Here is a 24,516-nt window from a genome sequence, read left to right on the forward strand (position 1 = left end):
GAATCGTTTATAAACCTTGGCGAATCCAAGGAAACTTTGGATTTGTTTCACATTAGTCGGAGAGGTTCACTATATGACAGCCTCCCCCTTTTTAGGATACATTCAAACTCCTTCAGGGCTCAGAATGTAATCTAGGAAGTCTACTTCCCAATTTCTTTCCCTAATTTATCATACAGTTGTACTTTCAGAGTTGTTGGAAACTGGGCGTACTTTTACATGTCCTGGCAAAGATTGGGAGTATATTAAGATGTCATCAATGTAGATTACACAAGACATCTATGAATTCTCGCCAAATTTCACAATAAAAAAGTTTCAGAGTCCGAAAGCTATGACTTGAAATTCAACAACTAAATTTGGTTTTGAAAGCGGTTTACACTCGTCACCCTTTAAGACTCGCACTAGATGGTAATCCCCTTGCAAATCCAGTTTCATATAGATCACAGCATCTTTTATTTGGTATAGCAAACTCGAAATAAGTGGTAAGGGAGGCCTGTTTTTGATTGTGATAAAGTTAAGATCAGGGTAATTTATGCAGACACGCAATTCACCCCCTTTTATGGGTACAAACAAATAGTGGGGAAGCACTGGTGACTTCGAGTGCCAAATGAATTTCCAGATACTCATGTCAATATTGATGGAGGCGTTCACTTTTTTCACTGAAGACGTAAACTCAGCTGCATGGTAATCTAGCCACTGGTACTAGATCATTCTAGAAATCTAAGTCCTGTGTGAAGGTAGAGTGTTGGCCTTTTTTATTGAACACATCTGCATGGTGGACATAGATAATGGGAAGACTTTTAATGACGGGTACACTCTTAACATGCCAGGACATTTTGTGGGTGTGGATGGTTCTATTAATGGTGTTAGCAACATAACAATGGTGCTCACAGAGTCTCAGAATCTAGCATATTCACCCTTGTGTTCCAATCAATTTGAGGATTGTGTTTTACTAACCAAGGAACCCCTTGAGTCAACTAAAATTGTGGAGCATCAGTCACAGCAAAGCATATTTTCTCACTGTGGGCATAACCAACATTTTTAATACTTTGCCATCTATGGCTCTTACTATTTCATAATTATGCTGGATGTTAATTCCTAATGTGACTATCAACTTGGTGTCTATAACATTTTTTGTCGCCCCTAAATCTATTGAAGCCTCCACTTTCCAGAAACGTCCTGTAGCAGATTGTAACCTCACAGGGAAGCTTTGATAGTAGGTTACACGAGTGAATCTTGGATGTCAAATAACAGGACAAATCTGAAAGGTTTCTGTTCTAGCTTTCTTGAGGAACATAATCATTTCATGATCAAAGTGGCTTCCACTCTCTGATTTCCATTCCACTAATCCATGGTTTGATTTTATCACTAAATCGATTAACTCCATGCAGTTCCTTGGGGGCTCTAAAATTTGGGATCCAAAAATCCTTACACTCTTCCTTAAAGCCCCGGGAGAAGAGCGAGACCTTCTTATCCTCCAGCTAATGTACTTCTACTACTAGCCTATTAAAAGTGGATATATATTGTAAAATAGCCAAAGGTCCCTGCTTGAGATTCTATAGTTCGTTATCTGCAACTTGCACATTGGTGTGGCGGGTGATTATTTTCATTATTGCCTGTTTAAAATTATGACATTTAAATAATACTCGGCCGTCCTGTTCTACAAGGGGGCTTGACCACAGTACTTCATCCCCTCCTGAATCAGAGAGAGCAAAAGCCACCTGTGTGGCATAATAAGAAAATGCTTTGTGTTCAGCCATAAAATGCAAATGGCACTAATTCATAAAGATAGCATATTTACCAATATACCCATGAAATGCCTCAGGCGGAGCTAGAGGAAAGGAGACTGGTGCAACAACTTGAATTTTGGTTATCCAGGCAGGGCCTGGATCGGGAGAAGCAGTAGCACCTTTTGTGGCTTGAAACTGGCCAGTTTCAGCACTTGTCTTGTCCTCTCATGAACTGGGGCTGGCAAGGCCCAAGGGTTCTCCTTTTTAGTGGCCAACTGCTCTTAGAGCACCGTGATATCGTTTTCTGCCTAAATAGTTGCCAACATATTGGCGATGTCTCAAGGTGTGATATCTTGCAAATCCATATTGTTTGGGCAAAGCTAACACTGTGGCTTTGCCTTCTGCCCGACTTAAATATACGAGTCTTACCTTATTGCTTACATGTTGTTTTTTCCTATTCTTTCAAGGTGAAGGCCACTAGAGACTGTGGCTCAAAGTTCCCAGACGGAAGGGAGGAGACTCTGTGCTTTGCGAAATCAGCAGGTAAGTGAGAGGAGAACCTTCTGAGGAGTCCTTGAGGCAAAGGACGTGCACAGACTTTGGTGTGGTTTAATTACCACTGTGCTAAAGGTAGCCACGAGACGTACTGAAATCTTGTGGGAATTCAACTCTTGCTGAAATCAGGAAACCTAAAGATTCCTTAGAGCTCCTGTCCACCAGGTCAAGCGATCAAATGGGAATTGCAAGACACTAATGTCCATCGAAATAATGAGTGGAATACCGCTTTGAATATTGTTGTACATGGTGCCAGGGGACAATCCGTTTCTGGAATGTAATGAGGTGTAGTGGCGGGGGGTTGAGATCTCTGAAACCCTGGAGTAAATAGTGTGTCTAGGTAGCCTGATATTGCTTGTGGTGGGAGGTGGGGTCGGTTGTGCGTAGTGGTCCTGATGCTTCTTGGTGTTTGAAGATGTACAGGTGTCTACAAGACAGGGTTCGAACAGCTTAAAAAGCATTGTTTAAAACCGAAAAGGAAAACTAATTAAATGCTGAAAGAAAAGTAGGCACATACCTTATGGTATTTCGAACCAGAACATTGAATTCAATATTCTCAAATGCTTTTCATTCAGGAAATTATGACTAGTTTCATGTACTTGAAAGAAGCGATCGGAGGCCATGAGTAAGGGATGGTCCACATTTAAAGGAAAAAGCTTGCCACGGTCAACTTTTTACTGGAACAAATACTCTGTCCATTTGCTGCTGTGGAGCAGCTTGGGACCTAAGTGCACCTTGTGCCTCAAACGCTGCAGGGACATTGCGATATGAGGAAGGTAGGCCACTGAATAAGAAGCAAACAACTGAGATTAAAATGAAAGCCAAGAAACTATTAGCAGTTAGTTTGGTCAAAGGCCATAATAAGTATTGGAATTGTTCGCAATGGATCTTTGACAACTGGTAGGTATGGGCTGTCTGTAGGTGAGAACTAAAAAGAGTGCAAATAATATAGTGCAAGTTCAGAGAACAATGAAGAATTGCTAATATTCTTTCACCGATCTCTGGCCTACATGTAAGCATAGCAGTGAGCAGTGGATTTCAGGAAATGCAGTCTTAGACAAGAAAGCATATGTGCTGCTGTAAGACCCAGCATGGACTTAAAATGCATGTTGAGTCCAAATGTTTTCTAAGCAGATGGAATTCATTATTGGATATACCATAGGGTCAGGGCTTCTGTAGAAAAAAAAACATTATTTTTCTCTCCCTGGGCACAAGAGTGCAAGAAGAGTTATCTGGATTTGGCTTTCAAGACCTCCTAGCACTGAAGGGCTATGTCAGCGTGCCAACCTGAGATAGGTCAGTTGGACTCCAACCTCCGCAACCTACTGAGCACTATTTGTGTGAGATTAATTAATCAATCCTATGATGTCTCACAGTAACAGTAAGTGCCACCCAGACCCTCTTTCATTATGGAAAGGCACACTCAGGAACAGCAGGAAACCAGGGATGATCTTTAAAGATCTATTTAAAAAACAAAAATCAAAATCCTATCCTACTGCATACAATGGCTGTAGGTTGCGTACTCACAGAAGTTTACAATTGTGTGCATTGATTCTAAAAATAATTACCTGACAATAAGGGCGTTGCGTTGATTATTTTGTATATGAATCTTTATTAACTTCGAGATGAACAAGGAATGACGCATGGAATTTATTTTAATCGTATGAATATTCATTTAAAAAAAGTTATTTGAAGCGTATGATTTAACTATGATTTATTATGTAGTTTGTGGAATGAATTGGCACAGATTTTCCTCTTCTATAATCATGCAGTACACATAAAGAGAAAAACTGTACTATTTTATCTATGTCTGTGTCTGCTAATGTATTTCTTCGGTGAGTGGAACTCATTGTACAACTACATAGGAAGCACGTTTTTGTGTTGCTAATAACCTAAGCACCATTTGATGAATATCCACAGAACTTTCCAAAAAGGTGCTACTCTTAGACTAGTTTATGCATGGAAAGTTTCAAGATGATCCGTCAATCTGGAGCTGAGGTGGAAAATAAAAGGGCTTCCAAAATGCAAAATTCCCCTCCACTTTCCATAGACTTCAAGAACTGCTGAATGGAATTACACCAAACTTAGCAGAAAACTAGATCTTGGTCGGCAGATTGTACTTTTTGTGATTTGGTGTAAAATCCCTTCTAGTAATTTGTCAGAAATTAAGGTCCAAAATATTTATATAGCCAGACAGTTGGGTCCTTTAGAGTCTTGCCAGATTATTGCTGGAGTGCCAATTTGAACAAGCATTTACAATGCAATGGTCTCGACATTATTAAAGGTAGAGCTATTGACATTATAATTTTTTTTATCATAAATAAATGGCATTGTCATTTACAATGCCAATAGCTTAATAGCTCGCAAATGCATGACCTGTTGCATTTACACCCACACAGAGCCACACACACAAAGCCACCCACACACTTACAGAGCCACCCACACATGGCGACACACACACACACACACAGCCACACACACACACACACACACACACACACACACACACACACACACACACACACACACACACACACACACACACACACACACACACACACACACACACACACCCAGAGCCACACACACACACCCAGAGCCACACACACACACCCAGAGCCACACACACACAGCCAGAGCCACACACACACCCAGAGCCACACACACCCAGAGCCACACACAAACACACCCAGAGCCACACACACACACACCCACCCAGAGCCACACACACCCACCCAGAGCCACACACACAGCCACCCAGAGCCACACACACACACCCACCCAGAGCCACACAGACACACCCAGAGCCACTCACCCAGAGCCACCCACACACCTACCCAGAGCCACACACCCACCCAGAGCCCCACACACCCACCCAGAGCCCCCCACACACAGAGCCCCCCCCCCACACACACACACACACACACCCAGAGCCCCACACACACACCCAGAGCCACACACACACCCAGAGCCACACACACACACCCACCCAGAGCCACACACACACACACACCCAGAGCTACACACACACACACCCAGAGCCACACACAGGAGAGCAAGCACAGCGAGGTTGCATAATGTTTCGCGACTAAACACTTGCAAAACCTATTTTATTGTCAGGGAAAGACACCAGAAGATGTCAGGAATCGAATTGTCCTAGCTCCATGGGGAATATTCCAATGCCTGCTTCAAAGGGAAGAAAATCATTGGGCATCTAGTTGGATAATCATTTATTCTTTGACACGCAAGTAAAAGGTTCAGTTTTTTCTAGAAAATAATTTAGGATGGTACTGTCCTACCTGCCAACATAATGTCACACCCACGCAAAAGCAGCCAATATGTTGTGAAAACTGAACTACTGCAGTCTTTATTTCGGTCTTTGTTGGGCTATTAAAACAATTGAAAAGCACACAATGTTGCTGTTAAGGGTCATATAGGAACTGGATATATCACGTTTCTGAAGCCAGGAAGCTGCTGCACTTGCCTCCGGTTTAAAGGAAACCTTTTTTTCCTCTTTTTTAAAGTCCTCTGCCTCGAGAACAAGCTTCACAACGTAATCGAAAGTACACCATAAGCTTAAAGCTTTACTCAGCATAAACTGGTCACAAGTCCCCTTTACAACAAGGATTAATAAACTTCCCAAAGTGTATAAAGCTAAAGCGTATTAGGTCTCTTCTACCTAGGATTTGGGATGTTATGCTATATACACACATCCAATTGCTTCACGGTTTTACAATTCTGCATATGTGAAGGATGATTATATAGCTCTCTTTGAGACCGTGTCTTTAACGACTAGTGACAAGCCATGTTTTTAATTTATTTAATGTTGGAGAAGCCTCCTCTGTGATGTTGTGGTTAATGAACTGGCAGCCTATTCAATATTGCGATTGTCTTAATCCACAATAAAACAATTCAAATTTAAAAAAAACTAAGAAGCATTCCGTTAGCAAATAACGTGAACAAAACAAATAATGGATGCTAGTCATCACTTTGCATCCTCATTTGTGATAACAAACGAACATTAAGGCCATGTTAACTGGCAGAGACGTTATAGACATGCCATACTTGGCTGCGAGAAGTGTGTGTACTCTTAGCCTTCTTTCTAGGGTGAAGTGTCTTGGAGAATGGATGCTGACGGGTTCGATTTCGGAGCCTGGAGAATGGATAACTACACTGCGTTTTGCAATGCTTGGGGGCAGGGAGTGCAACCTTTTCCTTAAGGAAAGTCTAAGTAATCGACTCTGGTGTTCACAAGTAGTCTGGGGTGGGGGGGGTGGTTTAAGCGTGCAGAAACAAACCAACTGTACTGAGAAAGCCATGTGCTTCATGACAGCCGTAGATGGACTGGCAGTTCCCTTATATTCCAGTAACATCCTGCTCCTTAACCCTAAACAACTCTTAAAAGCTGACGGATCCCATCTGGGCCGCTCGCCTGCCAAGAAATTCTCATGGCTTCTAAAGCCGAAAGCGCTGTAGGGGCCGTCGAGGCTCGGATATTGTAAACCCACACCCCCAGACTCCCACGGCTAATGCACCTCATAGCAAAATAACCACAACACATTAAAGAGTGGACCTTTCCGAGAGAGATGCCCATGAGTGTCAAGAGAGAGGGCCACCTCAGCGGGTTTCGGGGCACTGCATCCACGAGGAAGCGCTAACCTCGGAGCCTGCCTGGCAGCGGCTTCCTGGCTCGGTGACCTGAGGGAAGGGCATGCCCTTGCTTTCGGCGCTGCGAGGCGGCCTGTGAGCAACACTCCTACCTCAGGCAGGCAAGACCTCGCTGCAGCTCGGCGCAGTGGTATCCGAGCAGGGCCATTCCCAGCACGCCGAGCCTCACCGGTCGACAGGGGCAGAGAGGCTCGGCCGGAGCCCAGCGCCCACAGCTGCGCCCTCATTAGTGCCTGGTGCCCAGCGCGTGCTGCCTCGCGACCCCTCGGAGGCGTTCCATGACTGGGTCCTATTACAGAGCCCCGCGCAAATCGTGCTGCAGCGAACACAAAAACTGTCAAATACACACTGAGACGAGTGCCGACACCCACCCGGCCACCACCACGTTTAAAGGAGTAAACAAGTAACCGCTTAAAAATAACACTAGTTTATCCATCCGACTGCCCTCATGCGAGGCTGTGAGCTGACCATGGAGTTATCCCCGCACACGACCACTGAGGATGTGGTCCACAGAGCAGCGCACGCTGTAGGGTTACATGAAAACCAAGGGTGGGGCAAGCCGTCAGTTCCCAACTAGCGGAATGACAGCAGCGAACACACCCGTAGTACTGCTGTGTTCCTGCCCCAAGTCAACTAGATGAACACTCATGAACAGAGCAGAATGGGGCAATTGTCCCACTATGTAGGAAACACGGGCTCTTGGCCGTGACTGGTGCAGGTCAGCAGCAGCAGCAGCAGCCTGAGGGCACAAGTGCAGCTCCTACCCGAGCGCCGAGAGGTCAAGCCAGCTGTGCGGAAGGACGTCCGGTGGCGAGCATAAGCCAAAGTGGCCGAGCTGCCCCCATGCCAGGTGTAGGGGGTGAGCGAGCGCCCCTAGCCCGGACCTCAACGGTGCACAGGTGCACGATGGAAAGAACTGAGGCGAAGGGAGCGGCGAAGGGCTCCAGGAGGAAAGAGGAAGCAAACCCGACCCCGACTGGGAAACAATGGCAGAGGAGTGAGTGGCAGCTCTTGCTCCCATGGTCTAAACACGGAAGAGCTTGTCAAGTTAAGTAAAATAGCGCCGCGCCGGCCACAAAAGAGCTCAAAGCAAAGGGTCACCAGAGCACGGCCCCGGCGGCTCACACAAGCACCCGAGGGCGCCTCACCTCCTCCTCGACGCTGCACAGGTGCTCCCCGTCCTGCTTGTGGCTGCTCATGGTGCAGAGGTCGGCGGCCACTCCCTCCAGAGAGACACAAGCACAACGAGGAAGCACAATTCCTCACAACGAAACTAAAAAAAAAAATGGCCGCCGCAAGCTTCCGAAAATTTCGGATTCGGGGGCATGGCTTAAAAGTGGAAACCGCACAAACACGCCCCCGAATCCGAAAGAGACGGAGCTTCTTTGGAGGGACGCCGCTCTCCTCCAATGGCTGGCCTCCGTTTAGGAAGCCAGCCAATGGAGGAGAGACAGAGCAGAGAGGCGGGTTTAACTGCCCTACTGAAACTCATTAAATCTCCCGACTTCCGGCTGGCAAGCCAGCCGTCGGTCCCTCGACCTAAAAACGAGCATTCCGATTTGCCTAGGGAGCTGTTTTTCCCTTGAGCCATCTCCCTCTTGCAGTAGCGAGCGCTCGGATTGGCTGCCAACAACATGAGAAACATGTTGCTGGCAGCTAATACAGGACTCAATGAGTTAGTCCCCTGTCCTGAACTCAGAAAAATAATAAGAAAAAAAAAGTATTGTAAGGGGCAGAGTTGGGTTTCACTGCCCCCCTTAGGCCCAATAGGGGAATCCAGAAGGACCCTCCCACCCCCCCCCACCCCCCCGGCTAAAATAATGTTTTAAAAAATCAGCTGTTTTTGCTGTAAACCCATGGGACATTTCGCAGGAGTGTGGCAAAAACAAAATGGCAGCCGCCATATATATATATTTTGATTTGTCTAAGGGATGCGGGGGCATGAGTAGAGCCCCATCTCCTTGCCCATTTTTGAATCTCTGGCACACTATCCTCAAGGGCCATTTAGATTTAAGAAGGGAGGGGGCATGTGACCCCCCCTCCCCCGGGGCATATTTGGGCCCAATGTGTTTAAAAAGGGGAGGTGGGCAGCATGACCCTCCTCCCCAGTTTCTCAAAAAAGCCCCTTGGTCCCCCAAGGCTGACACTATCAGCAAAAGGGAGGGAGGCCGTATGGCATCACCTCCCTGAGCCTTTAAAAGCCCTCAGGACCCCATCTCCAGAGACCGTCTCACTTGCTGTGTCTGGGAAGCTCATCCCGGTACATAGTGAATCCCCTGCCCATTGATGGCATCAATGATGTCATTTGAGGGCGTGGTCTGGGAGGCGAACAAGATGGCTGCACTTCTCTAAAGCTCCCCACCTTGAGCTCAAATTCAGCCATTACAATATTCTGCAACATCCTCATGACACTCTGAAGTGCCCCCTGTTCTGACCGCTAAGAGGGGACTGGCCATTTGGGGCCGGCTATGACAGCGTTGCGGTACTGCGGCTCGGTCCTGCAAGGACTCCGAGGGGCCATGCCTTGATAATGTGGAGTGGCTCACCGCCTGGTTGCCAAAGGTCGGCCTCCCTGCGAGAGGATGCAGCTTTCTGGATGACTCTGCTGAGGTCACTAGGGCGTAAATGCTGCGGCAGGGGGCTCTGTCCCACGACTCCCCCTCTTTCGTGGCAGGATGAGCGGGTGAAGTGGGCCTCTGCCACTGACGAGCAATGTGGAAATGCCACTTGGCACCTCCTGAATGCATTGCGAACCAGCGGTCGACCCCCTGGTTTGGGGCGGCCCTGCAGCAAGGTGGTGACAGTTAGCGGTGAGGGAAGTAGTTGGGTGGATTGGTGCTGTCATTGTGCTGGGTTAGGCTGGTAGAGTTGCGGAGCGTTTGGCCGCTTTTCTGGGCATTTTACAATAGCGCTTTTTTTAAACTACGAAACGCATTTGGTTTAACTGCTGTTTTAAAATGGAAATTGTTGTCGGAAATTGTTTTTGTGTTTTTACCTTTCTTGCACTGCACGCCTCCTCTCCCTTCACGCTACTTTCCGGGGCAGATTTCCGGGGTTCAAGGCTAGAGACGCCATTTTGGCAGTGCGTGCTTAGTTGCTAAAGGAGGAGGGACTATAAAGATGCGCGCTGCACGTGTGCACAGCGGACGCTCCTAAGGCCAAGCCCGTCTGCGCCCTTCAGCGCCAGCCATTCTGTTTGTTTCAACCCTCACCCTTCTGCTGCACTTCAAAGGTATAGTAGAGCTGAGCTGTGCCTGCTCTGCAGTCCTCCTTGCCAGTGCGTCCCTTGGGAGGTTCTGGAGAGTCCAGACACTATTTGTGAGTTTTGTAATTTTACATTATGCACTGCTACCACAGACACTCCCGTCCTAGAGCTCCCGGGTGGAGACAGTTAGACGGGCCCCTCGATTCAGGCCGCCCTAATTAATGCTCGCTCTTTGGTCTGCCACTCTCAGGATGTTTGGGACCTGGCAAGGGCGAGTCTCTGGATCTGTTTTTTATTACGGAGACATGGCTCCATGAGTTCTCCAACCCTGTTATAGAATTAGCCATACCCAGGGGTTTCAATGTATCCCAGGTCAACCACATAACAGATAAAGGAGGTGGGGTTGCTGTGGTGTATAGGGATAAGCGGTCCCTTCAACGGGGTGACATTGTGAGCATTGGAGATTTGGAGGCTTTGGATTTTTCCCTGACCATCTCCCCCAATTTACACTGAGTGGTATTATGGTCTATAGACCTCCGGGTCCCGCAGGCACCTTTCTTAAAGCACTTGATGATATTATCATTCCTCGCTCAGTTCAAATCATCCAAAGTAAAAAGTGAGAGAAATGAACATCCATATGGACTGCACTGAGGAAGGGGATACACGAGAGCTCGCTGATTCACTTAACCTGGCCCAGCTATCCCAATGTGTTACTTCCCCTACGCATTGCGGAGGTCATATCCTGGACTCTATTTGTTCTAACTTTCCGATTTCTGTTACGCCTTCTTTTCAAGTAACCTGGACTGATCATGCTGTTATTCCTTTCTCCTGGTTTCTTAATGATCCTCTCCCCCCTAAAAAAGGCCACCCTGTACCGACTGGGCCCAAAATCAACCCAGACGCCTTCTGATTAGCTTTGGCAGGGTCCAAGCCAGACTTAGCCCAAGATGTGGAGGGAGCTTGGGAAAACTTTAATAGCTGGATTGCTTAGGCTGTCGAGCTTACTTCCCCTTCTCTTCCCCCAGGCGAGCCAGAGACTCCCATTCGAAAACTTGGTTTTCTGAGGAGCTCAAAACACAGAAGCGCGCATGTGAAAAACTAGAGCGGAGCTGGCGTCAAACTTATTGGCCCCTGGCAAAAGGGCTGTGGAGGAAAGCTCAAAAACTGTATTAAGCTGCCATATTGCAGGCCAAAAGTCTGCACTATGCTGAGAGAATTGCTTTGTCAAAAAATAATGATAAAGAAATCTTCTCCATAGTACAGATTTTCCAGGCACCTACTGCGGAAAGTACCATTCTCCCCACTTCGGCTGCCTGGTGTGAGAAACTATAGAGCTTCTTTATCGACAAAATTCTAACAATTAAGGAAAACTTTAAGACGCCCTCGACTTCAACCTCATGAGTCGAGTACTCTACCCCCTCAGGCGCATTAAGGGAATCGCATAGATCTTCGTCTCTCTCTGCTTTCACCCCCATTACTTTGCAAGATTCTTTGGCAATTTTAAAATCACTTAAATCTGGTTCCCCATCCGATCCCTGTGTGGCCAGGCTTTTGGCCTCAGTAGCTGAGACAGTCAACCTAGAGGTTAACACTCTGATTAATCTGTCCTTGAGGACAGCTACTGTGCCTCTGGCGTGGAAGCAAGCCTTTGCTAAAAAAGCCATCTCTTGATCCTCTGATCCCTACAAGCTACAGGCCAATCTCGCTACTCCCAGCTGTGGCCAAAGTCTGTGAGAAGGCAGTAAATAAACAGCTTAAGCCTTCATCTTCCACAAAGGAGGTGTTTCATTCAGCCCAATCAGGATTTAAGGTCAGTTATAGTACTGAGTCTGCCGTGGTTGAAATGACTGAGGCATCAGAGAGTGTTTGGACGTTGGCGGCAGAGTGGCTCTGATTTTATTAGACCTCTCTGCAACATTTGATACCGTCCCTTACTCACTGCTTCTGGCCCACCTGTCTGATATTGGGGTGACAGGCTCCACGTTGAGCTGGGTTGGCTCATTTTTGGACCAACGCTCTCAGCAAGTATGGATGCCCCCGTTCTCCTCTACGCCACAAGCTCTGTCCACCAGAGTCCATCAAGGCTCCCCTCTGAGCCCTCTCCTTTTTAATATATATATATATATATATGACCCCTCTGATTTATTTGGCAGAGGAGCTGGGTGCCAAGATCACCTACGCTGATGATACCCAGCTCCTCTTCACTTGGAGTAAAGATGACTTCTTCTCTTCTCTGTTCAGGTCAGAGCTTGCCTGTCAGCCATTTTTAAATGGCTTCATGCTGCGGAGCTTAAGTGCAACGAGGATAAGTCTGAAATCCTCTTGTACGGTACCTTTCCCCTCTCTGTTCAAAGAATCCCTCTGGCAGGCCGAATATCCTTTACCCAATTCAGATGAGCAACCTGTAAAAAATCTGGGGATTTGGTTTAATGAGGATCTTGCGTTTACCACTCAGATTAAAAAAATAGCAGGACAATGTTTTGGTACCCTAAGATCACTTAGGAAGTTTCTGCCACTTCTACCACAGCCTGCCAAAGAGATTATCACCCGGGCCCTAATACTGTTGCGTATAGATTATGCAAACGCACTTTATGTTGGCATTCCTGGGTACCAGTTGAAAAAACTCCAGTCTATCCAGAATGCCGCAGCCAGGGTTTTACTGCATATCCCTCGAAGATCAAGCATACAACAACATCTGTGTGATCTCCATTGGCTGCCAGTTGCGGAAAGCCCTTACCATGGCACATGCAGCCCTGTATCAGTCCGGCCCTGGCTATTTCAGAAAGCATTTTAAATTCTACATGCCCACAAGAAACCTGCATTCTATGTCACAGCTCCTGGCAGTGATTCCACATTTCCGTTGGGTGAGAATGTGCGGCAACTCTTTAGCCTATAAGGCTGCCGTGGTTTGGAACGCACTCCCTTTGGAACTTCGCGGTATCCAAGATGCTAAGCTGTTCAGGAAACGGCTGAAAACACTGCTTTTTGTATAAACTCCTCTGTCTGACTCTCTAGCAAGGTAAGGTGCCGGGGCACTCCTGAGTAGCCGCGCGCAATATAAATGCTTTTAACATAACGAAGACCATCAGTGCCGGTGGCCTCTGGGTGCCCTCTAAGGCCCGCCGAGGCCGCTATGTGGTAACCCTCAAACCCACGGTGCCTGGAGGCCTCTCCCTTTGTCAGCGGGTGGATCGGCCCAGGGACATGTAAAAGCACAGGAGAAGATCATAAATCCTGCCATCTACGGGTGCACTGGTGTGGCCTGCTTGGCCACCCTCGGCCATAGTCTGGCACTAGAGTCAAGAAAATTCCTCTAGTGAGGGGGTGAGCCGTGGCCCCCTGTTGGTGGATAGGTGGATTCATGGGGCCCATGAAGAGTATCTGCTGTGGGAGAGGTGATGACCGCCTTGGGGCATGGCATTGCTCCCCAGCAAAGGCACATACAAAACGAGACCCAGGGGTCCCACTGGTTTTTGTCCCATTCAATGGCAGGTGCTTGAGAACCCAGCAAGAACACCACGAAGCCTGGCAAGTGAAAGAGCATTGCATGGGATAGTGCTGGGGTGGAACAGCAATCAGGCCCCAGGCCCTCAGAAGGGTCATTGGTGGGGTAGGCCCCACCCTCCACTCTGGTGCCTGGCTATTGTTGAAGAGGATCCCCCTGTGCTGACAATGGGAGAGGCAGTGGTGGCTGGTCGCTACAAGTAGGCAGGTGGTGAGACGGAACTCGAGAGGGTGAGACAGCTGGAGGGGAGCAGCCAGCGAATGAAGGTGTTGATGTGGATCTCTTGCTCAGACATTATGGTTGCCATACATGGCATCAGGGCCTCATTGCTGCCACTGGAATCAGTAAATGACACTATGAGCAGACCTCTAGAAGGTCAATTAGAGAACCGCACAAGTGGAGAAGCCCTTGGGCAGCTTAAAGACAAGACAGCAGAGCCTAAAGCCAATGTTGACCCAACTGCAAAAAGAAAGTGCTACAATACAGGTGTGGCTGGAGGACGGTGAGGGCTGACCCAGCTGTAATAACATTTGTATTGTAGGGGGGATCCCTTAGAGGGCATAGGGGCCCAGTGTTGAATTAGTTATGGAGGGTTTTATCCTGAAAGTAAAACAGCCCAAGAAACTGTCCAATTTTTCTTAGTGAAGCAAGCACACACAGCACTTGTCACGCCACCAAGACCTGGGGCACCACTGAGGGCGATTGCTTGTATCTTCATCCACAGGGACAGGGATTCAATCCTACAGACCGCACACACAAGGGTGAAGTTTTAGTTTGAAAATACAACACCACAGATCTACCTGGACTATACTCAAAGTCCAAAAGCCGAGAAGGAGCTTCTGGGAAGTTAAACGTAAACTGCGGGACCGAGGGGTGAAATGCATGATATTTTTCCTGGCACGACTTTGAGTGCTTCATGATGGTAAAACCTGGATCTTCATTACCTGGAGGAAGCCTGGGATTGGCTGGACGGTTGGAGTTCTGTTGAGAATCGACCTGCTGGGGCTTAGCGTGAGAACCCTTCCATAGCCACAGCGGCTCAGGGGGAACCTGGACAGTGGTAGGTTTGTGGCACTCACTGGCCCATGAGGAGGAGAGGAGCCACCATGCCTGGAATAAAACTCACTCGATGACAGAACACATGGCGTCGCAACAGGGCAGGGCTCCCCATTCCTCTTCCGGGGGTAGGGAATCATTAACATTGGACATGAGGTAGGTTATATCTATATTGTGACACTGCTTCCTGATGTTTTCACATGTCAAGCCACAGTTATGGAAGTTGTTTTTTAGGAGGACAATTGCTACTCTTGTGCTACAATCACTGTACTGAGGTCAACAGTTTCACTTAACATGTGGGGAAAGTTGTTATTCCTATTGGAGTGGCAGACAGCCTGCGAATTTGTGATGACAGGCAGTTTGAAACTTGTATTGCAGGGGAATGGAGTGGGGGGGTTGGGAGAGGATTGTACATGTTTTATGTTTATGGCATGCTGCAACACCACTACTTGGGAAACAGCGCAGATGCATGATGGGACCTCGGGCCTGATTATCTATGGTCAATGCGTCCAGTACTGCATACATACAGGGCCCTTTAGATTGACAAGGGGATAAATTACCCTTTCTGTCCTGGAATGTTAATGGCCTACAGAGCAAGATCAAGAGGGCGATAGTCATGCAACACGTGGGTTGACATACTACTAACATTGCACTGATTAAGGAAACCCACTTGAAGGGGACTGGGATAAAAATGCTCAATAGACCGGGGTATAATATGAACGCTCCTGCAGGATTTACCTCCAAGGTTGTGGGCATCCTAGTTTAAAATAAAATCATGCTTTTCACTTTTCTCCACACCTGGGTGGATGTCTGTTAGAAATGGGGTTACCAATTCTACAGGGGGTAGCATGGAGCAGAGCGGGCAGGCCAAACTTCAGAGGACATGTGTAAAGCGTCCACGCAGTACTCACAGACGACACACCAGGCACACCACAAAAGAGACGCGACACCGCTTCTGGTTGGAAAAAGAATAAGTGTTGTATTATCTCCAACCTGCAAAGGTAAAACACAACAATAGCAGTAATCACAAGGGGGCGCCAACTGGCGCCAGAGCAATGAATGCAAAGGGAATTATTTACATGGGAAAGGGGCAGGAATAAAAGGTTAAGTCCGTGAGTCCATGGCTGAAATAAAAACGTGTTATCATTGGCATGAACCCGTAGGAGAATACGTGAGGGAAAGAAATACTAAAGCTGAAACCCACGGTCAATATCGCAGGGCAAACTCAGGCCTTAATCCTTGGCCTCACCTAGACGTAAGCTGTAGGCGTAAACTAAAGCATTAGACATAAAATACACACTAGGTATGGAGGCATAGCCACACAACAGGGCCTGCATCTGTGTCTCCTGTGAAAAGAAACAGGTGGCACCTGGCCTTAACAACTGGCACAGACATTCAAATGTAATATCAGGCCTGGGCTGGCATAATCACACCCACCCTGGGTCACATACCTTTGGCACAGAACATATCAACAGTGGTCATAACACTAGGTATAACACAGCCGGCCTGGCCTTAGCACCTCCTGCAAGAAAAGAAACAATGGGTGCATAACATTGACATCGGGCCTACAACCTCAGTAGAGGGATCTCTGGGCGTCAGGCAGGAGCCTTATCCTTGCTCAGGAATCAAGGTGCTCATAAGAATGGCAGGGCACACATCCACATTGGCTCAACTAATCATGGGTAGAGGCGCAGTGACCTAAGCACCCAGCCTTAAACGAATAGGGGCTCAAAAGCACCTCCCGGTGACATAAAAACACTAGGCACCCAAGACCTGCATTCTCCCCCCCACCCCCCTCAACAGTGGTATCACCCAAGAGGCAGGACCATCTGCAGCTAAACTTCCATAGCCTGACTTCCCCATTGGCCTGGAATCAGGCAACTCACTTCTGCAGGCACAACCCAGGTCCCTGAACCACCCGGGGCCCACACCTCCGAGTCTCTGGCCTGGGTCTACTGGTCCAACGTTGCAGGTGCCCGCTGCCAGGCGGGGCACCTGGAGAACAATACTGTTCCTGGGGTTGGCAGTTCACCACGGAATGCTGGCACCGGGGGTTGGGCACCGACAGTATGCCCCGATACACCCCCCAACACAGTCTTTTTGAGCCCCACACTCACCGGGCTCTTGGCAATGTCTCCACGCTTCTGCTCCTCGCTCCGGGCTTCCTGGGCAGTAGGGTGGGAGGCAGGCACCGACAATGTGCCTCGAGGCCTCACCAGACAGACGCAGACACTGCTCCCCAAGCAGAGGTGGGGTAGGCTCCTGCCCTATTTACAAGGCTGAGAGGTGGCAGGATCTGGCACGGTAGCGCTTAGGAACACAAAAGCAGCCTCTTCCAGCGGCGCAGCGCTAGCCACCACACAGCGCTTCTCCTCAGCCCAGCTCCTCATACAGCGCTTCTAGATCACAGCGCTTAGCAGGCAGCACTTATTCAGGGCCAGGCAGCCCTTCCAACAGTCCAGTGCTTGGTTGAAGCTACGCTTTGCAGGCACACACAGCAGGCAGTACAGTTCAGGCACTTCAGGACTACCCAGGGCTTCTGCAGCACAGCGCTTCCAGGATTATAGCGCTTGGCACGCAGCGCCTCCTCCAGGCCCAGCACGTCCAGGAGTCCCAGCAGCAGGCCCAGGGTAACACTCCTCACCTCATGCGGGGTCCAAGATGCTCCTTCCCTTCTGGGCGCTTCTTTGCGCAGCGCTTGCGTGGTGCAAGGTCCCAACAGCTCCAGGGACCTAGGGGGGCCCTCCTTCTTCAGGGGCCCTGGGGACAGAGCAGTAGGTACTACTGGGCCAGGTCAGCAGGTAGTGGGGGCATCATCAAAACAGGGTGGTAGGCTTTCACCATCTCCACTGCAGCGTGCCCCTCCTCCTACACAGTAGCCTGAACTCCTGAAGTGGGGCTTCACAAGCCCTGGGGACAGTAGGGGGGGTCCTAGATGGGTGCAGGGTCCAGCACACAGGCCCAAGTGGCGGTATCCCCTTGCAGCAGGTCCCCTCACATTCCTGTCCCAGCTCTGTCTCTGCTCATCACATCTGTACTGCTCTACCTATACCAGAAAGGCTGGAAGCTTCTAGAAGGTCCCTCCAAATGCTGGGATTGCTGGGTACCAGACAACTAGACTGCTTACCCACCTCAGACAGGCAAACTAGTTCTAACTGGCTCAGGGGGAGGAGTAGAGCACCCTGGGTGCCATTTGGTCCTAGCTCCCTGCTGCTGCTCCCCCGCGGCCCCACCCCCGTTCCCTCGAGCTTCCCTGGACATCGCCACCCCGCTCCCGCCTCCCAGCTGCTCCTCCCTCCCACTAACAAACAAATAGGTAGTCCCGCGAGCGGAAGCGCTGTGACCGTCCTGACCCAGTCAGCTACGGTCGGCCCACTCGCTCCCTGGACCTATTTGCGCCTGATTGTGCCCCCGATCTCGCCTGGTATCATCTGGAGACTGATATTGCCCTCAGCTCTGCTGCTTGATCTCTGATTGTGCCCCCGATCTCGCCTGTGATCGTATTGCTGTATATGGTATCGTATTATTGTTGCTTTTCAACTGTTGTGCCTTGCTTGCGCCTGGTTGTGCCCCCGATCCCCCCCACTGCATTTTGTACTGTGCCATTTGATCCTAGCTCCCTGCCGCTGCTCCCCCGCGGCCCCACCCCCGTTCCCTCGAGCTTCCCTGGACATCGCCCTCCCGCCTCCCAGCTGCTCCTCCCTCGCTCCGCCCCCTCCACTCTCCACTTATGACAGCTGCACTTACGCGCAGCGGACGCACACCATGCGCGCCGAAGGCGCGCCAAAGGTAAGCTCGTCTACGGCCTTCTGCGCCTGGACCGCGCCCAGAGCCATACCCCCTGGCCCCCTAAAAAACCACTCCACCCGCCTTACGTACGACGCCGCGTCCCTCACTGCACTCAACACCGGCCGACTCCCCGACTGCCACCAAGCCGCCCCAGGACGCACCCACGGACCCTTCACCTGCCTAACCTGCAAGTTCTGCTGCATCAGAACCCACACTGCATCCACATACGCCAAGCAGAGCTCCAACAACAACCACCTGAAGTGCATCCTGCTCAACACCCACTCGGTCCACAGACACACCATTGAACTATGGAACCTACTCGATACCACAACTCCGGACATCGCCTTTCTCACGGAAACATGGATGAACGCCTCATCAGCGCCCGACATCGCCATAGCCATCCCGGACGGATACAAGATCATCCGAAAAGACCGCATCAACAAAACTGGAGGAGGTATCACCATCGTTCACAAAAACACCATCCGCATCACGACCAGCACCGACGACACCTTCTTAGCCACTGAACACCTCCACTTCCAAATACAAACCAACCCCAAGACCACACTCAGAGGCACCCTCATCTACAGACCCCCAGAACCCCGCACACAATTCAGCGAAGACATCGCTGACTTCGTCAGCCCGCACGCCCTCCCCTCCGAGGACTATGTTCTCCTAGGAGACCTCAACTTTCATCTGGCGAATAACAACGACAGCAACACCACCACCCTGCTGGACAACCTCACCAATCTCGGACTCAAACAATTGGTGAAAACCCCCACCCACTACGCCGGACACACACTCGACCCAATCTTCACCTCCAGCAAGCACATCTCCTTCAATCACGCCACGGGACTCCACTGGACTGACCACAGCTGCGTCCACTTCAGCTTCAGAAAGACCACGACCCACCACCACCACCCGCAACAAGTTCCCCGAAGATACTGGAACAAAATTACCACCGACCAGCTCACCACATCTCTAAACCAAAACCCTCCCGCCAGATCAACGAACCCAAACCAAGCAGCCATCAATCTCACACAATTGATCACCCACTGCGCTGACAAACTAGCACCCTTGAAAAACCCTCCCAACAAGCCAGGAAGCAAAAAAGCCCCTCGGTTCAACGACGACCTCAAGAACTCCAAAAAGAACTGCCGCACCCTCGAGAAAGCATGGCGAAGAAACCCAACCACAAACAACATGACCGCCCTCAAGAACGCCACCCGCAAACACCACCAGTTGATCCGCACCACCAAAAAATCAGCATTCAAGGAGCGACTAGACAACAACGCCCACAACAGCAAAGAACTCTTCAGCATTGTCAAAGAGCTCATCAACCCCAACGCCGGCAACAACGACATCACTCCCTCTCAAGACCTCTGCGATTCTCTTGCCTCATTCTTCCACAGCAAGATCGCTGACATACATAACAGCTTCGGCGACCTGACCACTCCCCCAACCACAGAACAGAAGCCCCCCACCACCACCCTCCGCGCCTGGACCCCGATCAGCACCGAAGACACCATCCGCATGATGAACTCCATCCACTCCGGATCGCCAACCGACCCATGCCCCCATCATATCTTCAACAAGGCCGACTCCATCATCGCCCCCCAACTCCGGGACATCATCAACTGCTCCTTCAACACCGCCACCTTCCCGGAAAGCTGGAAACATGTCGAACTTAGTGCCCTCCTGAAGAAACCTACAGCGGACCCCACCGAGCTTAAGAACTACCGTCCCATCTCACTCCTCCCATTTCCCGCCAAAGTCATAGAGAAGACCGTCAACAGTCAGCTCGCCTCCTTCCTTGAATCTAACAATGCCCTAGACCCCTCACAATCCCGTTTCCGAGCCAACCACAGTACCGAGACCGCCCTCATTGCAGCCACAGACGACATCCGGACACTGCTCGACAACGGGGAAACAGTGGCCCTCATCCTCCTGGACCTCTTTGCAGCGTTCGACACAGTCTGCCACCGCACCCTTGTACAACGCCTCAGGAACGTCGGAATACAAGATAAGGCCTTGGACTGGATCATCTCATTCCTAGCCGGAAGAACCCAGAGAGTCCGCCTCCCCCCTTTCAGATCAGACGCCACCGAAGTCATATGCGGTGTACCACAAGGATCTTCACTCAGCCCCACCCTCTTCAACGTTTACATGAGTCCCCTCGCATCCATCGCATGCCAACACAATCTCAACATCATCTCCTATGCAGACGACACCCAGCTGATCCTCTCCCTCACCAACGACCCAACCACCGCCAAAACCAACCTACACGAAGGGATGAAAGACGTAGCCGAGTGGATGAAGAGCAGCTGCCTAAAACTGAACTCAGACAAGACGGAAGGGCTTATCCTAGGATCATTCCCCTCTGCCTGGGACGACTCTTGGTGGTCCTCGGCCCTAGGCAGCGCACCCAAACCAACGGACCATGCTCGCAACTTGGGATTCATCCTAGACTCCTCCCTCTCGATGACCAGACAAGTCAACGCCGTCTCATCATCCTGTTTCAACATCCTACGCATGCTCCGAAAGATCTTCCGTTGTATCCCCACCGAAACAAGGAAGACGGTCACCCAAGCACTTGTCACAAGCCGTCTGGACTACGGAAACACCCTCTACGCCGGAACCACAGCCAAATTACAGAATAGACTTCAACGCATTCAGAACGCTTCCGCCAGACTCCTCCTAGACATACCTCGCCACAACCACATATCTGGTCACCTGAGAGACATGCACTGGCTCCCTGTCAACAAAAGAATCACGTTCCGACTCCTCACCCATGCAAACAAGGCCCTTCACGACCTAGGACCCAGATACCTCAACACTCGCCTGACCTTTTACACCCCCATCCGCCAACTACGATCGTCCAACCAAGCCCTCGCCACGATTCCACGCATCCGAAGAGCCACCATGGGAGGAAGATCCTTCTCCTACCTGGCGGCCAAGACCTGGAACTCCCTCCCCACCCACCTCCGTCTTACACAGAACCACCTCTCCTTCAGAAAACAACTCAAGACCTGGCTGTTCGATCAGTAGCGAACCCCTCTTCCCTTAAGCGCCTTCAGACCCTCTGGGTGAATAGCGCGCTATACAAATTTATGACTTGACTTGACTTGGGTACCAGGCTTTCCCTCCAAATGCAGGGGTGGCACAACGCATAGCCTTGGCAACAAATGCAGCATTTCACCAGGGTGCATGTTTACAATGGGGGAAAATAAATGTACACACCATTGCATTGGATTTAACATTAACATGGCGTCTCACACCACACATGGCCTATTCGGTAACCTTTACCATGGGGGAGACATCCTCCATTAGGGAGGCGAAAAGCGAAAAAATTTGGGGGGAAAGGGCCAAGTCCAACAATGTCCAAGAGTGGTTTGTGGTGCAAACCGGTACCTGGAATGAGTGGACTCTCATTTTGTGTGCTGTACACATTACGCCCACATTGAAGGACGTAACACTGAAAGGTTTCCGGATGGAATCCTCCTACTAGGGGGGCGATTTTAACCATATTCTGGACACTGAGTTATGTTGGTCCCCCGGGTGGGAGAAGGCCTCATAGGCGGGTTCTCATGGCCTTCATGGAGGCCCTGGGACTGGGAGACATTTGGCGAACTCTCAACTCGGGAGTTAAGAGCTACACATACGACTCGGGAGCCCATCGCACCTCAACACGCATTATCTACCTCCTGGCCCCACATGCACCACTATCGCTATTTCGTGAGGCCAGGACCATGGCGCAAGGGCTCTTTGGTCATGCACCTCTATGGGTAGAACTGCGTGACCCAGACACAGGAGCCTGGAAGGGTAAGAAGCTTGACTCGTGGTATCTCAAATTAGAAAATCATGGAAGCTATCGGGGAGGGTGCTAAGCTCTACTTCAAAGAATATGTAGTTACAGTGGAGTCGCCCAACTCATTATGGGAGGCCTATAAGCAATCATTCGGGGCCAGGCAATTTCACTATAGTAGGGGAGAAGTGTAGGAAGTGGGAGTGAGCGGACAAGCTAGAGGCGGAGATACTGGAGATGGAGGCCCAGATAGACACACTCTATCCCCACTCCAGAATAGTGTTACACATTTGGGCTTAATCGGCAGGAATACTGGGATGTGGCAGAAAATAAGGCATGCAGAGTCCCCCTTGTAGCCATTCTTGTATACTCTGTTGGAAGCAAGGTGGGATGCTTGCTGGCCTGGTTGGAAACTGAGAGTGGGACCAATGTTGGGTACATGAGCTGTAAACGGAGGATGGTGCCATTATTCAAGGCAATGGGGTGATCTACTACAACTCCCTACATGGTTAAAGGACTACATCGGTCATACACAGAAATTAATGCATTCCTGGTGCCGGGGGTCACCGATGAGGAGAGGCACAATATAGAGACTGGTAATAATGAGAAGATGGGTCTGGCCGTTCTAGACATACAGACAGGTAAAGCTCAGGTCCCGAATGGCTTACTATCAGAACTGTATAGAAGGTTGGCAAACAAGCTAGCCCCACACTTATCCAATATGCCCAGGCAGCAAGACCTGGGGAGTCCTAGTATAATACCAAAGGTTGGCAACTATAGTAGTAATTCACAAAGAGGGAAAGCCACACTCGGATTGTGCTTCCTACAGACAAATAAGGCTCCTCAATGTAGAGGGGAAAATCCTGGCAAAGCTCCTGGCTGTCCGCCTGAGGAGAATTCTAGGGAAATTAATCCTTTCTGATTAGTCAAGTTTCATGCTGTATAGAGGGATGAGGTTAAACCTCAGGCAACTGTATGCATGCATTGAGAACTGAGGGGGTTTTGCAGCCGGTGGGTGTTCTGTTGCTCGAAGCAGCTAAGGTCTTCGATACCACTAAGTGTTAATACCTATGAGCAGTCCTGCAGTGTATGGGATTTGGCCCTAACTATATAGGGTAGGTGAAGCCACTTTACACCAAATCACTAGCACATATACAAGTGAAGGGGGTAAGGGCACTCCCCTTCCTGCTACACAGGGGCACCTGACATAGCTGCCCATTATTTCAGATCCTCTTTGTCCTGGTATTAATGCCAATGGCGTGTTGGGTGTTCATCAATCCACTGGTGAGTAGTCTTGTATCTGAAGGGGACTGGGAAGACAAAATCTCCAGATACGTGGACAATGTCATGTAATATGTGATAGACCCTGAGGTCTCCATCCCCGGACCACTCCATATTTTCCACTTATATGATGCATTCTTTGGGTACAGTATTAATTGGGGGAAGCCTCTCCTCTAACCCGTGTGCATAGACTGTGCAGTGCAATCTCTCAGAGGGCCTTGGGGTGGACACAGTAGGCTTTAAATATCTGGACCTCTACGTGACCAAACAACCTGAGCTATTCTGTGCAACCAGTCTCTACTCAGTGTTGGACCAATCCTGAGCAGATATCCGGCATTCTTCCAAAAGTAAACCAGGTAATCTGCAGCTCCTGTGTGATTGGATTCGCCAGGACAGCACTGAACAAGCTCACAAGGAGGTGGTACAATGGCGGCATTGCCATTTCCAAATTGGAAAAGTACTATTGGATGTCACCACTTGATTGTAGAAAAAAAAGGGCTTTTGCTCCTCCGGCGGCACCCCACTGAGGGCGGGCCACAGTTCCTTCAGCCCCAGGAGCTTCCCCGTGGCACTCTATTCCAGGCTGGGTTGGGGGTCTCTACCTCCTCTTATGAGGGTGACGGCTTTAATATGGTGGAGGGCAACTAGATTCCTGGGAGGGCAGGGTCAGACCATTGAATTATCCATGCTTTGGGATAGCGACATACTGGCGGATGTAGGCTCCCTTGAAGGCTTTACAGGATGGAACCTGATGGACATCTCATTGTTGGGAGGTGTATGGAGGAGAGATGATGTTATTGCTTTGGAGGTTTTGCAAGCAGAATAGGACAAGGACCCCAGGGAAGTCTTTAGCTCCCTCCAATTGAGTCATGCACTGTTGACTCTTGTGCAGAAAGGTGAAATACTTGACAAATCCTCTCCACTAGAG

The 24,516-nt window shown here is 49.7% G+C and overlaps 1 protein-coding gene across 2 annotated transcripts in view; it reads left to right on the forward strand.

Moving 5' to 3' along the window:
* The window catches only part of LOC144810497 (uncharacterized), a 544,676-nt gene that overhangs the window by 292,779 nt on the left and 227,381 nt on the right, over nucleotides 1-24,516 (forward strand). For both annotated transcript variants that reach the window (XM_078673788.1, XM_078673789.1), the window contains exon 3: nucleotides 2,195-2,270. The gene's annotated coding sequence lies outside the window, so the exon portion shown is untranslated. The remainder of the gene's footprint in view (nucleotides 1-2,194; nucleotides 2,271-24,516) is intronic.

The sequence above is a fragment of the Lissotriton helveticus genome, chromosome 1_1 (assembly GCF_964261635.1).
Source record: "Lissotriton helveticus chromosome 1_1, aLisHel1.1, whole genome shotgun sequence".
Lineage (NCBI taxonomy): Eukaryota > Metazoa > Chordata > Amphibia > Caudata > Salamandridae > Lissotriton > Lissotriton helveticus.